Source organism: Gekko japonicus, unplaced genomic scaffold (assembly GCF_001447785.1).
Source record: "Gekko japonicus isolate JY-2015 unplaced genomic scaffold, Gekko_japonicus_V1.1 scaffold203, whole genome shotgun sequence".
NCBI lineage: Eukaryota > Metazoa > Chordata > Lepidosauria > Squamata > Gekkonidae > Gekko > Gekko japonicus.
In genome coordinates this window covers 46,955-55,621 of record NW_015170280.1, presented here as the reverse complement: position 1 = coordinate 55,621, position 8,667 = coordinate 46,955, and the positions used below count along the sequence as shown (strand labels likewise).

The 8,667-nt window shown below is 42.8% G+C and overlaps 1 protein-coding gene across 2 annotated transcripts in view; it reads left to right on the top strand.

The window, feature by feature from the left end:
* Window positions 1-8,667, top strand: part of THRAP3 (thyroid hormone receptor associated protein 3) — a 36,295-nt gene that overhangs the window by 7,576 nt on the left and 20,052 nt on the right. For both annotated transcript variants that reach the window (XM_015417780.1, XM_015417777.1), the window contains exon 2: window positions 4,217-4,298. The gene's annotated coding sequence lies outside the window, so the exon portion shown is untranslated. The remainder of the gene's footprint in view (window positions 1-4,216; window positions 4,299-8,667) is intronic.

Below are 8,667 nucleotides of genomic sequence, written 5' to 3'. Positions count from 1 at the left end.
TGTTTGCCAGTGGTAAATTGTTTTCTTGGTGTAGAGCTTTACATTCTGCTTTTGACCTTGTGCTCTGTCACTTTGTGGTGGGTTGTCCCCATTTTACAGATAGGAAGTGTGTGACTTGCTCAAGGCAGTCTAGAAATCTATTGTTGGTTAAACTCAGTCTCTGCTCACTGGGACTACACTGATCTCTGTTAGAAGATGTATTTATTTCAGGCAGTTTGGCTAGCAGTGCCTAAGATGCCTTCCCAGGTTTACAGTTCTAGGAGTACTTTCCTGATGCCGTACGTCATCTTCAGACTCCACGGTGGCATGTTGATACTATCAGGGTTTTACTTTTTTCAGAGCAAAGTGAGGCGCTGGGTTTAGTTGGGTATAAGAAGGAGCTAATTTTCCAAGTAAGCTGACCCCAGAGTGCTTAGGGTTAGGTGTTAAGATTGTCAAGTTAAAAAGAACAAATGCCCACTTGAGGCTTCTAATTGGAGATGGAAAGTCACATAGAATATAAATGTGATTTGCCTGAGGGAAAACTGATGAGATTGTTGTGGTACACAAACTTAGCTTTAGTAAGGAGAAATCGTTGTTCAATAAGTATATCTTCTGTATGACAGAAAATTGGCCAAATGTGGATGATTTCATTTACACAAAATAAACATGCTAAAACAAATAACAACAAAAAGCAAAGCTAAACTTTTGAAGTAATGGCAAAACAAAGCTGACTTGTCTCTTATTCAGTCATGAGACATCAGAAGCAACATAGGTCTCAGTGGGAAGATGATACAATGTACCCGGGAGCTTAGGGCTACATATAATCTCTGTTCAATGATGGGGTGTAAAGATGGGGCGTTTCCAGGATGCATAAAATTAAAACATCCTTTGAGATTGGAACCTCCATAGACCAGTTGGAACAGGTGGTGACTTCTTGTTTTGAAAAACCCAGGTGAATTAAGAGAGGAGTTGTCTGCAGCGAGGAGGAGTGTTTGGCTGGCTGCCATGCCTGCTGGCTGGGGACCTTTGGGCTTTTCTGTGTTGAACAAAAGGTGTTTTTCCTTTTCAGACTTTTTTTAAAAGAAGAGAAAAACCTTTTGTCATATTGATTTGTAGCTATTGCAGTGATAAGGCAAAGGAAACTGCTTGCCTTCACAGGATCCTGAGCTCACATCCATCCATCCAAGTTAAAAATAAAAGCACTCAGAGTATCTCCTGTTGCATCTCTTTATAATAGCTTTATTGTATAGTATGCAAGCAGTTTGATTTATGGACATAAAATACCCTTTAAGAATCTTGCTTTGTTTTTCCTACTGTGGCCTTGGTATGGGGGTTTCCTTTTCTGTTAGTTGTACCTTGCTTTTATTTATTTATTGCTCTTATATCCCGCCCTATCCCTTGATGGGCTCAGGGCGGCTTACAACACAAATAAAATACAGTGAATATGTAATTAAAAACTAGTTAAATAAAACAGGATGGCAGCTAATAAACATAGCATTAACTCTAGAGCAGCCCAGTATGTTTCCTGTTAGAGGTTAGCAGGATAGTAGGCATCTGTGGGGGAGCTGCGGTGGCTCAGCTGAACTGCAGGCTATGGAAGGTCAGTAGTTCAGCAGTACAAGACCCGAGTTGCTGCTTGACGGAGTGAGCTCCCGTCTCTAGCTTCCAGCTCCTGCCAACCTAGCAGTTCGAAAGCAAGAAATTGCAAGTAGATAAATAGGTACCACTTCGGTGGGAAGGTAACAGCATTCCGTGCGCCTTGGTATTTAGTCATGCCGGCCACATGACCACAGAAACGTCTTCAGACAGCGCTGGCTCTTCGGCTTTGAAATGGAGATGAGCACCGCAACCCTAGAGTCGGACTTGACTGGCTTTCAAGCCAGGGAACCTTTACTTTTACCTTTAGGCATTTGTAGGCCTACTATGAGCAGGAGTGGCTGAGATGGTGGAAACATCTGCTGCCTCAACCAAAGTCCTGGTGGGACAGCTCTGTTGTGCAGGCCTTGTGGAATTGTAGCAAGTCCCTCAGGGCCTTGGTCTCAATTTGAAGTGTGTTCTACCAGGCAGGGGCCAGGGCAGAGAAGGCCCTGGCCCTGGTTGAGGCTAAGTGGATGTCTTTCTGGCCAGGGACTACCAGTAGGTGTTGTTGTGCATAGCGCAAGGCTGTATGGAAGAGATGGTCCCAAAGATATGATGGTCCCGTAGGTATGCTGATCCCAGAGCGTGTAGGGCTTTAAAGGTCAACACCATAACCTTGAAGTGGATCCGGTACTCAAATGATAGCTGGGGCAGTTGGCATAGCACTGTCTGAATGTGTGCCCACACAGACAACACTGTCAGCAAGTGTGCCACCACATTTTGCCCTAGCTGGAGTTTTCAGGTCAGGTTCAAGGGCAGCCCTGCATAGAGTGTATTTCAGTAATCCAGCCTGGAAGTGTGTGAATCACTGTAGCCAAGTCCCGGGAGGAGAGATAGGGAACAAATTGCTTGACCTGCCACAAATGATAAAAGCCAGACCTGGCAACAGTGGCAACCTGGTCCTCCGTTGAAAGTGGGGCATTCAGGATCACCCCAAGACTCCTCGCCCTGTACCTTTCTTTGGTGAGGGGGCAAGACAAGTGTAGGGCTGAGGGCTGTAGTGTTTGCAAAAAGCAGTTTTTGCTGCTTGTTGAGTCTTATTAAACCATAAAACTGATTTATTTTGGAGCAGAAGATGGAAACAGTTAGAACAGTGAATCTTCTGTTTCTATCAAGCATAATATTTCTTCTAATTTGATGCTTTGATCTGGCTGTTCTCTTGGGAACTTCCTTCCCCCGGTTAGTGTCCCTGAGCTTGGCTGACTTGTGTTAGTTATTTGGAACCATTTTGCCTGCCTGCTGTGTTTTCTGCTGTGTAGCTGCTTGTTTTTTGTGGCGTGCTGTGATGGTGGATGGGAAAAAAGGGATTAATTTATTGACCTTTCAGCTCTAGCATTCTTTCTTGTTAGTAACTTTGTCCTGATAATTTGGCCTTCTCAGATTAGTGCCTATCTTTTCAGGGTGCACTCCCCCCCCCCCCCCCCCCCCCACTGGTAGTTCAGGAAGGCACTTCAGATAATATCCAAAATGGCAGTTGCTTCATAATAGAAATGGGAAGGCTAAGTTGTTTAGATAGTAGGTGTATGTGAAAGATGACTGGTATTTGTATACACTCGCTCCTACCTATGATAAGAAGCAGCACATTTTTTCATGTGCTTCTGAAATGGTAACATTCTATACTTTTTATTTGGAGGACCAGCACTTTGCTGTAAGATTTTTGATTAACTCTGCTTTAGAGATTTGGAGGGGTGTGTGTCTAAGGACTCTTCTAGGAAATTTTGGAGAGTAATTAAGAAAAAAGCCTATAAAATACATAGTTTTCTTTTGGAATGAGTGATGTGGGCTAAGATAGTATAGGATGCAACAATTTATAGCTCTCTCTTTGGTCAAGATATGACCAAATCTGTGGATGCTTAAGTCCAGGGACTGGAGCCGTGAACAGATAAGATAGATCTTTCTACAATCCTGAGGAAAGCCCTAGGTCTGTAGAAAAAATCTGAAATCTTAAAATAGAAAATACATAGGGATTTAAAACCACCCTCAAATAATAGTCCAGTGCCTGTAGTTTTAAGAAACAGTAGCTGTTATGGGCATTGCTGGGCACCCACAACTTGCCAGCCTTCAAGCCTCTGTTTCTTCCAGTAAAAGGCAGTGAAGGGGCAGTGCAATTTTCAGGGCTATTTTGGCCTTTGAGTGAAGACTTACTGGAACCAAACCTGGCAGGCAGCCACTGCAGTATTGACTTGTTACCATGCAACTTGCATGACTCACCTGGGATCAGCTGCTTGCTACTCTTCAACAGCAGGCATCCCATGAAACACAGTGTGATATAGTGGTTAGAGTTACAGACTAGGGTCTGGTGATCCAGGTTGAGATCCTCATTCTTCCATGGAATCTTTCTGGGTGGCCTTGGTCCAGTCACGCAAACTCAGCCTAACCTGCCTCATAGGGTTGTTGTGAAGATGAATGGAAGAAAATGATGTAAGCTCCTTTGAGTCCACACTGGGAAGAAAGGCAGGGTATAAATGTAGTATCTGAAATTCTGTTGCTGTGGGAATTGCTTGATACAATTATACATATCCCCCTGAAAAGGCAAGGGTGAAATACAAAGGGGTGGTATTTTTGAATAAAACAAGCTATTCCTTTTGTCTTGCAGAACTTTTTGATTCCACAAGTCTGAGGAAAGTGTTCTAAGCAACAACTGTGTTGTGTGAAGACGGAGAAACTATCAAAGAAAGGTAGGCTTGCTGCAGAGCATCACCTTAGCATCAGTGGCAAAAAGAACTTGAGTGTACTTTGCCTCATTTCCATAAAAAGTATAATTCTAGCATTTTCATGCTGTACTGATGCCATTTTTAGTATCTTATGGAACGGGTTCTGTTTCTATGTGACATGTTCACAATACAGTTAACTTTGGATTTTCTTAAAACTCCTCTGAAATTTCTGTGTTTTCTGTTTCCATTTTTGATTACTTATGAAGCATAAACCTACGTTGTGAAATTACTTGATATTTCCAAGGAAGAGAGTCCATTATGCTATGACAGTAATGTTTACAGCAAGTTTCCTTTCTAAAATTTTGACATGCTGTGTCACTATTAGGGGTGTAACACTTGGTATTTATCAAGCTGGTGTTTTTGGGGTGTTTCCTAAGCCGAATCTAATTCTGTCATCTGTAATCAGCTACTGATATAGAGAATCCCAATAAAACCTGGTATTACTTGGCTTTTATTCAGCTTGGCACAGCAATATCAATTTCAGCTTCTCCAGGCCCACGGTTTAAACTGTGGGGCAGGAGAAGCCTCCCAGCCAGGTTTGCGTGTGGTGGGAAGAAACCTTTCTCCACACACAGATCCTGGGCCCAGCGTCTCCTTGCTCACAGTTTAAACCACGGGGCAAGAGAATCCTAATGCATTTGAAGGGACCGTCTCTTTAAATGCATTTTGCAAGCTGCCGCTAGGTCAGGTGCCAGTTTAATGCCTCTAGCTTGCAGGAGGGCAGTTTGACACACTCCCTTCCCTTTTGCATGTGGACCCTGGGATCTCCCCCCCCCCCCAGCCAATCGTCACACAACTTGGAGGGCAGGTAGAGGGGCATCCCAGGGAAGTCCACTGCCAGTTTGATGCCTCTAGCTTGCAGGGGGGGGGCATTCAACACACTCCCTCTCCTTTTGCACAGGGACCCTAGGATCTTCCTGCTCCCCAAAGCCAATCTACACACAACTTGGAGAGAGAGGGACATCCCAAAGAGGTCCACTGCCAGTTTGATGCCTCTAGCTTGCGTGTGTGTGTGTGTGTGCTTTACACAGTCCCTCCCCTTTTGAACATTGGACTGACTCTAGGATCTCCTCCCCCCGCCAGTCTGGACACAACTTGGAGGGACGGTCCCTTCAAATGCATTTTGCAAGCCACTGGATGAGCAAACCCGGAAGGGTGAACCTTCTAGGTTCACTTGTGCTGCAGCTCGCAAAACACATTTAAAGAGATGGTCCCTTTGAATGCTGAGCCAAAAAATTGACAATCCTGATTATTTCCCAGATTATTTCCCAAATATCGATATTGGGATTCGGGAATATTGGGAAATAGTGATTTATTTATTTTTTGGTTCAATGCACCCAAACCCAAAAAATACAGATTTTTTTTGTGTGCTTACCCCTAGTCACTATTCTTAGTAGTTTTTACATCCTGTACTTAGGCATTCATCTTCCAAATTTCCTTCTTGTTATGTTTGATTTTTCATAAGCATATCATAAATAGAACAAGAGTATCACTTCCTGAAACATGTTGGCTGTATTGATGGTGCTATAAAGTCAGTTTTGTTAAAAAGTACTGCATAGCTAAGCAATAAAGTATTGGATGCTGGTATGCATAACTATGGGTAAACTCAGTCATATTTCTTGGAACATTTGGAAATGGTTAATAATCTAGCCATGGTATGAAAACATGAGAGAAATCTGCAGGAAGTCTGTTAGGCTAGCCCAGTTGTATTCACATCAGCATGGTAAGGTAGGTTAATACTTTTATCATATAACAAATGATTGGGGGCTGAGATTTAGAGAATAATGGCTTCTTGATGGCCATATAGTGAATTGGTAGACTGAGGTGAAATTTGAATCCAGGGCCTCAGCGCTTACACTCTGAGCCACTCTTTTATGTCAGCTGCATCACTTCATGGATGTGGGTTGTCTCAAGTTACTCATGGGGGGGTGCAGCAGATGAAGAATGCCCTTAGTTGTCTCACTTTGTGACAGGGAGAAACCTACAACCTTAGCTCTGCTGTGGCCAAGTTGGCCAAAAGGTTACTGAAGTCAACAACTGCACTTTGAGTAGTCTCAGCAATACCTTTGGATGTATTGCTGTTGCAGAGTAGAGAGGTTTTAGTAACAACTGGAGTGAGGATATAAATCTGAAGGAGGCTGTGGCCTGAGAGGGAGGAAGGTAGTAGAAACTAAAGAACAGGCGATTATATTAATGGACAAAGAACCATTTGGAATTCCCTGTAAACTGGGTAATCTGCATTTTGCAGAGTTGTTTGAAGAGCTGTAGCTAAACTCTTAATCAGCCATTTTGAACAGAATAGGGAGCTCCATTTTCAGTATGTGCCCTGAAGTGTTCTTTTAGTGGTTTCATTTTTGCAATCTTTGTCTCTTTAGCAGAAGAGGAGATGGTGAACGCATCTTCACCATGCAATTGTTGGGGGGAATGTCTAATCCTTATAAAGAAAGATGAAGTACTGGGTTTCCATGAGGGCACTCCCAGGTCAAACAAGCTTTCAGCCACAATCAGTTTGTCATAGGTGCTCCACATGACAGTTGTTCTTGGGAATCTTTTCCTATGTACAGAATTTAAAGTGAACATTAACTCAAATGGCAAGGATGTAAGGTTCTTTCTGCATGGCAGTGATTTTCTGTGTAGTGCTCATCGCTGCTGGGAATGCAAACATCCACATGGAAGTTTTCCCTGCACATTCCTTACCTGGCTGCAATTCTGCCCCCCCTCCAGACCTTTTTCAGGCTTAAAAAACTCCACCAGTTTATATATCACTAAGTGTTGTAATAATCTTTCTGGTGGTTTCTCTGAATTCCCAGCTTTCTTAGGGGGAAAAAAAGCTTGTTTTGTTGCAGTAGGGGAAAGCATATCTCCAAAATAAAAAGGGTTAGAGATATAGGGTTTTTTAAAAATGAAAGCTGGAAATTCAAAGAAACTAGTAAAAAGATTGTTATACCCCTTTAGTGATATGTCAGTTGGCAATTAAAAACAACATGAAAAAACCTTCTGGTGGTGGGGAGGGAATTGGTGGCCATGGCGGGTGGGAGCCGAGGAAGGAAAGTGCTGTCAGTGTTCATGGGATCTGCAAAAATATGCACCTTCCCATCCACACAGCATAAAAAGCACACTTTGATCTTTTGAAAAAGATTGTGGCAAACTATATTTGGGAAGTTGCAGCAAGGGGAGTAAAAACACGGAAAGTGAACAATTAGGGATGATGTTGTGTGGAACCAGCTTAAATTATTTTTTCTGGCAAATGTCCAGTTAGACCTGACCCCTGCTCCTGATGTGTATTTTTAGAATTTTAAACAACAAAAATTATCTTTGGAACCTATTTAGATTATCTTTTTTTATCTTCCTCACATTTGTATCCTGCTGGGTGAGTGTTAGGGCTTCAGAATATAGCTGACTCCAGCACTTGTGCAGGAGTGGGAGGAGAATGAAGGTTTAACCCTTGACAACATAGTGTCTGGAAATCCCAGTCGTGGTGTTGCTTCGCTCCTTATAATTGCTACGGATGTGTATGGGAGTGTGTGGGAGAACCACCGTGATACAGGTATAAACCTCCTGATTTTTCCTTGCCTCCAGAGAAGCAAAAGAATTTATGGTTTAAGGGGATCACTCCGAGGAATTAAGTCAGTGTATGCTTAACTGCATAGAACTTGAGCTCCAATTTGCTCTTTGTACAGTGAAAGTGATGAGCCAAGCCAGGTGTTAGCTTTATAGAGTTAGGTTTGCAGCACAGCCCTGGCAGAAATCTGGGGGGGGGGGAGGGGGGAGCTTTCATGGCCTTCACTGAGGATTACTTGAGGTATGTGCCTTCCCTGTTCCATTTCAGAAATGGGCCGGGCATGCAAGGGAACTGGTTTTTCTTTTTCATTTGCTAACCTGAATTAGAACTGTGTCTGGGGTGGGTGTGGGGAGATGAGTTTTGTGCTTTTCATATGGATTTTAGGTGTGCTTTGTATTCTGTTTGCAAGTTAAACTATCAATAAGAAGTTTTGCTTATTCTTGAATAACCAGGAGACTTTTGTCTGTGGAATAATAGATGTTGCAGCTCATTTGCAGCAGTGTGCTGTTTTGCTCTTCTTTGCAGCCACAGGCTACTTGTTCTATTGAAAGTGATTGCTTGAGATTTTTCCAAGTAGCCCAAGTGTAAAACAGGACTCATGAAATCGGTCTTTTGAGGAGCTTAGTCATTCTCTGCTGGGTTATACCTGGGACATTGATGACTTTGTGTTTTTTGGCCAGATTAGTTGCTAGAAGGATTGGGTTTTTGTTCCAGGTAACTTTGCTACATTCTGCCTGTGCAAAATATGATTCTTCAAAGAAATATGATTCT